Genomic DNA, 7,130 nt, shown 5'->3' with positions numbered 1-7,130 from the left:
TATTTCAGTCTTAAAAAGTTTTAAATAAATTTAATATTATCCTACTATTAAATTTGATATTAACAATTAACAGAATAAGTGACTTAGATGTTAATAATATTATCTTCTTTTTCGAGCTAGGCAAAATCAATTTCCACTCCCATGATCTCCACCGAGAAACTCTCTTAATATTGTGCTGAATTTTTTTATGATTCTACTCATTATAGATCAATTATTGGTGCCTTACAATATTGTACACTCACCCAACCAAAAATTTGTTTTGGTGCCAATAAAATTAGCCAATTCATACATAATTCCTTGGTCTTTTATTGAAAGTCTGTAAAACAAATACTTCGATACCTTACTGGTACTATAGATCAAGGAATTATTTTTCATCCTACTACTGATTTTAGAATTTTTGCCCTTGCAATTGTGGATTGGACGTCAGATGTAGATGATAGGTATTTTATATCAGGTTACTGTGTGTATTTTGGAAGTAATTTGGTTGCTTAGTCCAGTAAAAAACAACATTCTTTTAGCCGAGTAAGTGCAAAAGCAGAATTCTAAAGCATAACTGAGGCATCTTTTGAAATTATATGACTTAAAAATCTTTTTCATGAGCTTCAAATTATTTACTGTGATAATGCTAGTGTAATCCAGATTTCTGCCAATCCAATCATGCATCATCGCACAAAAGGACAAATAGGTCCCTGACCTTTTGCCCCGTAGACATTTTCGTCCTTGAGCATTTGAAAATACTTTTAAATCCCCGACCTTAGCAAATATTGGACGGATGAGTCCCTCCGTGGAATTGCCTCCGCCGGAGCCGCCGGAGAAGTCTGATCTGGCTCTCGTGAGGATGACATGGGACGCCTGGTTGATAGCTGGACTGCTGAGTCGAAAGCTCCATTCGAAAATTGGACAATGAAGTCCCTGCACGACTAAACTACGTCGTTTTGCCATCCTACCCTTACAAAGTCTGTTACAATACCCATTACACCTATATCTCCCTTTCTGAATTACAATTAACCCTAAGGAATACCAACGATCATCATACTTTGTTTCTCCCTCCAAAAAGATCACTACCCAGGCTGAGACGTTCGCCGTGTGGAGAGGCTGTCGAAGCGGCGTCCATTGTTGTCTGAGTTGCTGGCTTCGTCACCAAAGGTAAGAAGTCTGAACTGTAGCGTAGGTAGTGGATTGTGAGGTTAAATATGTATGCAAGTATGAAATATGATGTGAATGGAGTGATCGTGCATGTTGATAGAAGTTGTGAAAAAAGTAATCGGATTTTTCGGTTGAAATTAAATTACAGTTAGGGCAAAGAATTTTTCTCGGTGATTTTTCGTTTTGGATATTGAAGGTTCTTGCCTTTTAATATGTGAAAAGAGTAATTGTTGATCATTGTTTATAGTTTTCCATTTTTCTTGTCTCAGATGGTTGATGTGTTTGTAGTGCCTATGTTCCACCATGGAGGTAATTTTGTGAGAGAGAGTAATGGCTGTCTGGTTTACAAAAATGGGAAGGTGGAGAAGTTTCCAGAAATGGACCTGGACTTCATTAATTTCGGAGACTTGATCACACTGTTCAAGGACTTGGGGTAGCAATCATACAAGACAGTTTATTGGTATGATCCAATGAGTCCTGATATTGAGTCTGGGCTGCATATTCTCACAGGGGATGCATGGATTAACGAAATGTGAGAGAACAAAATGAAGAATACAGAGATTGACGAATTTTATCTTTACTTTGACCACCCAGTTGATGAACCTGAGATTGTGGAGGATGCTGGAAAGCAAAGTAACAGTCCTGATGAGGGAGAGGTTTTGGTGGATGATCAGAGTTCGTCATCTGATGATGGGTACGAGAGCACGGAGGATAAGCTCTACAAACATCCACCTCCTGAGTTTGAAAGTGACAGTGATGATGATGATACAAGTGCTGATGATGAGGGTAGCAAAAGGCAGAGAGTAATGAAGGAAAAGAAGAAAGCTGTGTCTCCAAAGAAGACAACTGCAAACAAGACAGGTGCTAAAAGAAAGAGGAAGACGTGGAAGAAGATGGGACAAAGTAGTGGACCCAATGAGCAGCAGACCAGAAATTATGTTGGGCCTGATCCTAATGTGCAGCCCAACAGAGGCCCACAACCCAACATGGACCAAGATGTTAGGTTCTATGAGAGCTTGATGCAAGATGATGATGATGACCCGGTATATGACTATGAATCTGAGACTTTACATACACCTATTTTATCAAATGATGAATCTAGCAAGCATAAGTTCCCTGAGTTTGATGACGATTATGAGCATGGAGAGGGGAGGTTTGAGTTAGGGACAAGGTTTGCCACCATTGACAGATTTAAGGAAGTTGTAAAAGACTCATTCATTGTTGAGGGTAGGGAGCTTAGGTGGATTAAGAATGACAAAGAGAGAGTGAGGGTGGGATGCATGGATGATGAGTGTCCGTGGCTGGTTCACTTATCATACAACAAGTCTCTGCAATGCTACCAGGTTAAGACTTACAAAAATGACCATACATGTGCAAGGGACATGGGAAGTAATGCGGCTGATCAACATTGGATTAGCTTAAAGGTTGAGAAGAGAATGAATACACAGCCGCATATGAGGACAAACGAGGCTATTGACTTTCTCAGAGAAGAATTCTCACTCACTGCACATCCAAAAATGGTTTACAGAGCAGTTAGAGAGGCAAGAGAGAGAATCATGGGTAATGAGAGGGAGCAGTATAGTAATGTTAGAGATTATTTGTTTGAGATATTAAGAAGCAATCCAGGGTCTAGGGCAGAGTTGTCTGTCACTCCTATACCTCAATCCCCCTGTTTTTGAAAAGCTTTACATATGCTTAGAAGCATGCAAACAGGGGTTCAAAAGTGGGTGTAGGCCATTGATACATCTTGATGGCTGTTTTCTGAAGACTTATTATGGTGGACAACTCCTCACAGCAGTGGCCCAGGATGCGAATAACCAATTTTACGTGGTTGCTTATGGAGTAGCTAGGTCTGAAACTAAGGAATCCTGGAAGTGGTTCTTGACTCTTCTCGAAGAGGATTTGGGGGATGTACAGACTCATGGTTGGAACTTTATGTCCGACCAACAAAAGGTATACTTCATAATTACTTAGTGTTAATGAATACTATGTTATTTCTTAATACATCTATCCACCTGCTGCTTTAGTTAGTATGAATGAGTGTTGTGTTAGTTAATATGACTTAGTGAATGAGTGCTTTAGTTAGTATGAATTAGTGCTGTTTTAGTTAATAAGAATTACTGCTGTTTTAGTTAATATAAATGCACTACTGCTGTGTTAGTATGACTATACTACTGCTGTGTTACTATGAATGCACTACTGCAGTGTTACTTTGAATGCACTGCTGCTGTTTAAGGTTAATATGTTGTTGAATACTAGTTTCATTAACAAAGATGGTATGATGACTGATTGGTTACTTGATTTATTTGTTAAACTGTTATGCAGGGACTGCTACCTGCTTTGAAGGTAGTTATGCCAAATGCCTATCACCAGAACTGTGTGATGCACATTTGGAAGAATTTTATCAACCGGTTCAAGGATCTCTATATTCAGGAGGTGGTTTGGGACTGTGCTAAATGCACCACCATACCAGAATTTAAGGAGGAAATGGAAAAACTCAAGCGAATCAACCAGGGTGCATGGGATGGTCAAGCATAAGCAGTTGCTACAAAATGTTTCTGGGAAGCTCGCACCAGTTCAGCAGAAGAAGATGGATCGTCTTATTAGGCCCAGCAACAAGTGGGTTGCAGAGTGGACAGGTGACGAAGAACGAAAGAGATTCGAAGTGAGTCGTAAGACAACAAAGGTGGATGTCGATCTCATCAAGCAAACCTGCTCATGCAACAAGTGGCAGCTGATTGGTTAGTTTTAATAGCATTGTTAAAGCTGTTTTTAATTACTTTGTTTACTGTTCTGAATTTTCTGGTTTCGTTTAAGACAAGTGCATGATGTTGCTCGGTTATAGGCATGCCCTGTATCCATGCAGTGGCAGCAATAAGGAAAAGACATGATCAACCAGAAGAATATGTGCACCCATGGTTATGCATGGAGTCAATCCATAAGACATATGCATATTCTATTCAACTGGTGCCTAGTCAGGAATTTTGGACACGGAGTGAGTATTCGAGACCAGATCCTCCCATCATAAAGAGACCAATTGGCAGACCAAAGGTACACAACAGACAAAAGGATCCGGCTGAACCTATGATGCAGCAAGGTGCCAAGCTTAAGAGATCCTTTAAGGTAACTTGTAGTAAATGTGGCTCAGAGGGACATAATTACAAGACATGCAAGGGTGCCCCATCTAACCCCAACTGGAAACCTAAGACCAAGAAGCCGAAGAAAGGTGGGACAAGTCAGTCATTAGTTGTCCTTCCACTATCACAGTCAGCACTACAGGATGATGTTAGTACTTTATTTATTCTTAGTAATCTGCTATATTGGTGTATGTCTATGTTTATTTAGATATTTCAGGATTCATATAGTAATGATTAACATTGGTCAACTTAAACTTACAGGATGCCCCTAACACCCAAAGTGCTCCATCTAGCGAGGCAGCTACTAGTAATGCTGCATCTACCCAGGCTGCATCTAGCCAGGCTCCAGATGTAAGTATAATATATAATTGTGTTATGTTAACCCTTTAAACAGTTATTTTTCCTAAGTCTCATGAATACTGTCTTATGTATCACAACCAGGTTCCAACTACTTTGCCAGCAACACCAAACCCTGTAACACCAGCTCCCGTGGCAGACCAACCCCAGCCAGGTCGTGTAACTAGACGTACACCATTTAGGCCTCCACTCCAAGTTCCATCCACAGCTCAGGAAACATTTCAACCAAAAACTTCAAAGATCAGGCCCAAACAGAAGATCTTCAGGCCGCCTGCTCCACTATGCGCCACTTCACTCCCACCTCCAAGTCAGCCTGCACCACCACAGCCTCAACCATCTCAAGTCAGGCCAGGACCGAGTACAGTAGCTTCCAAGGAGACAATGGCAGCAGCAAGCACAGCAACAACTAGACTGTTCAAATTCATTCCTAATCCACCATCCATCAATCTAAAGACATGAAGACATATGACATCTTAGGCAGCCCACTATGCCTTGTAATAGCATTTAGGAAAGTTGAATGTGACAACAATATTTTTTTTTGCGGAGAATTAGTGTCTTTTTGAAGAAGCTCTTAGGCTTTTATAAACTGTTGCAATCTTGTTAGGTGTTTGAGGCTTACTTTTGTGATGTTAAGCTTCATTATACTATACACTTGAGCAGATTAGATACTGTCTTTGGGCAGCTTTTAGAAAATGTGCCTGTCGTAAAGATGTTTACCAAACTTTCAATATATGTTATGTGGTTAACTATACAACTTTTATGCCTACTTTACTCAATCATATTCACAACATAATTTCAACATATATTGTCTTCAAATATTGACAATATAATTTCAACACCCTGTTGATATCATAGCTTTAACTGCATTTAGATAGATAATATGATACAAATCTTCCCTAAAGACCATGTTTCATGTTTCAATACACAAAAAAAAACCAAGATCAAGACATTTTCCAACTCTAATTTCTAAAATTCATTGCTCAGTGACTACATACAAAAAATGCAGCCACAACAGCACATACAACAATAACAACACAACAAGCTAAGGGGTTTTTTTCTTCTCCAGCACAGTAACCTTCTCCTCAAGAATAGCAATCCTATGATGAAATCCCTCATCCTCTTCAACAACTTCTGACTCTTTCTCTACCAGAGGTCTTTTATCGAGGACGCAACCACTGTGACCAATTCCAGCAAGATGCTCATCCACCCAAAGAAAAAACTTGCAGTGCGGTTGGTTACCCTGTCAAAAATAAGGTACCATATAAAACCATTCCAACAGAACAAAATTCACAGCTTTCTTAACTTACCTTATAGAATGGGCAACCCAGGAAGACTCTGTTTGGGTTCCTAATCGTCCTCGACATGTACATTATCGCATAAACTCCACAGAAGCATCTCCGGGCGACATCGTCCTTCAGGTCTCCGTCGTAAAGAACATAAGGGTCTGAGCTTGAAGCAAAATCTTCCTCTCTTACTCCCCTGTGGCTTCTTCTCGACGTTGTTGATACTCCATTAGCAGCCATGGTTGATGAACGTTGAGCTCCTCACCACTGGCCTCGAGCAAGAAGGGCAATCAATTTAAGAATTAGGGTAGGATGGCAAAACGACGTAGTTTAGTCGTGCAGGGACTTCATTGTCCAATTTTCGAATGGAGCTTTCGACTCAGCAGTCCAGTTGTCAACCAGGCGTCCCACGTCATCCTCACGGGAGCCAGATCAGACTTCTCCGGCGGCTCCGGCGGAGGCAATTCCACGGAGGGACTCATCCGTCCAATATTTGCTAAGGTCGGGGATTTAAAAGTATTTTCAAATGCTCAGGGACGAAAATGTCTACGGGGCAAAAGGTCAGAGACCTATTTGTCCTTTTCTCTAAACTTAATCATCATGTTATGCTTGTTTCGGGACATGATCAGGTGGCGGATATCTATACCAAATCTCTGTCTTTTATGGCATTTGATAGATTCAAACACAAACTCAATGTCACTCCAAGAGTTTCCTTGAGTTTGAGGGGGGTTGAGAAGACAAGGCAAGCGCTAGGCGCCTGCGAACCAATGCCTAGCGCCCAACAGAATCTAGCGCCCAATGCTCAACCGGCGGCCAGGGACCAACTCATATCTTCTTCCATGTATTAGGACAACATAACCAAAACTTTTTTGTAACACTTATTCTTCTCAATTTTCTTTTTGTATAAAACTCCAAATCCTACCAGTGATCATTGGTAAATCAATTTTATTTACATATTAAAATCGAATGCTATTGGTTCTTCAATATGCAAATTGTTTATATTAAATTTAATAGTGAAATAACATTGAATCGCTTAAAACTTTGTTAGAATTAAAATATGACGTTTGAAATTTTTAGGACTGAAATAAGATATTTGAAACGTTACGGACCAAATTAGGATTCGATATAAATATTGGGAATAAAATAATACTTTATCCTATATATATATTTTATAAATGTATAAAAATTAATTTAGTGATTGATTTTT

The sequence above is a fragment of the Arachis ipaensis genome, chromosome B06 (assembly GCF_000816755.2).
Source record: "Arachis ipaensis cultivar K30076 chromosome B06, Araip1.1, whole genome shotgun sequence".
Taxonomy (NCBI): domain Eukaryota; kingdom Viridiplantae; phylum Streptophyta; class Magnoliopsida; order Fabales; family Fabaceae; genus Arachis; species Arachis ipaensis.
This window is presented reverse-complemented; position numbering follows the sequence as displayed.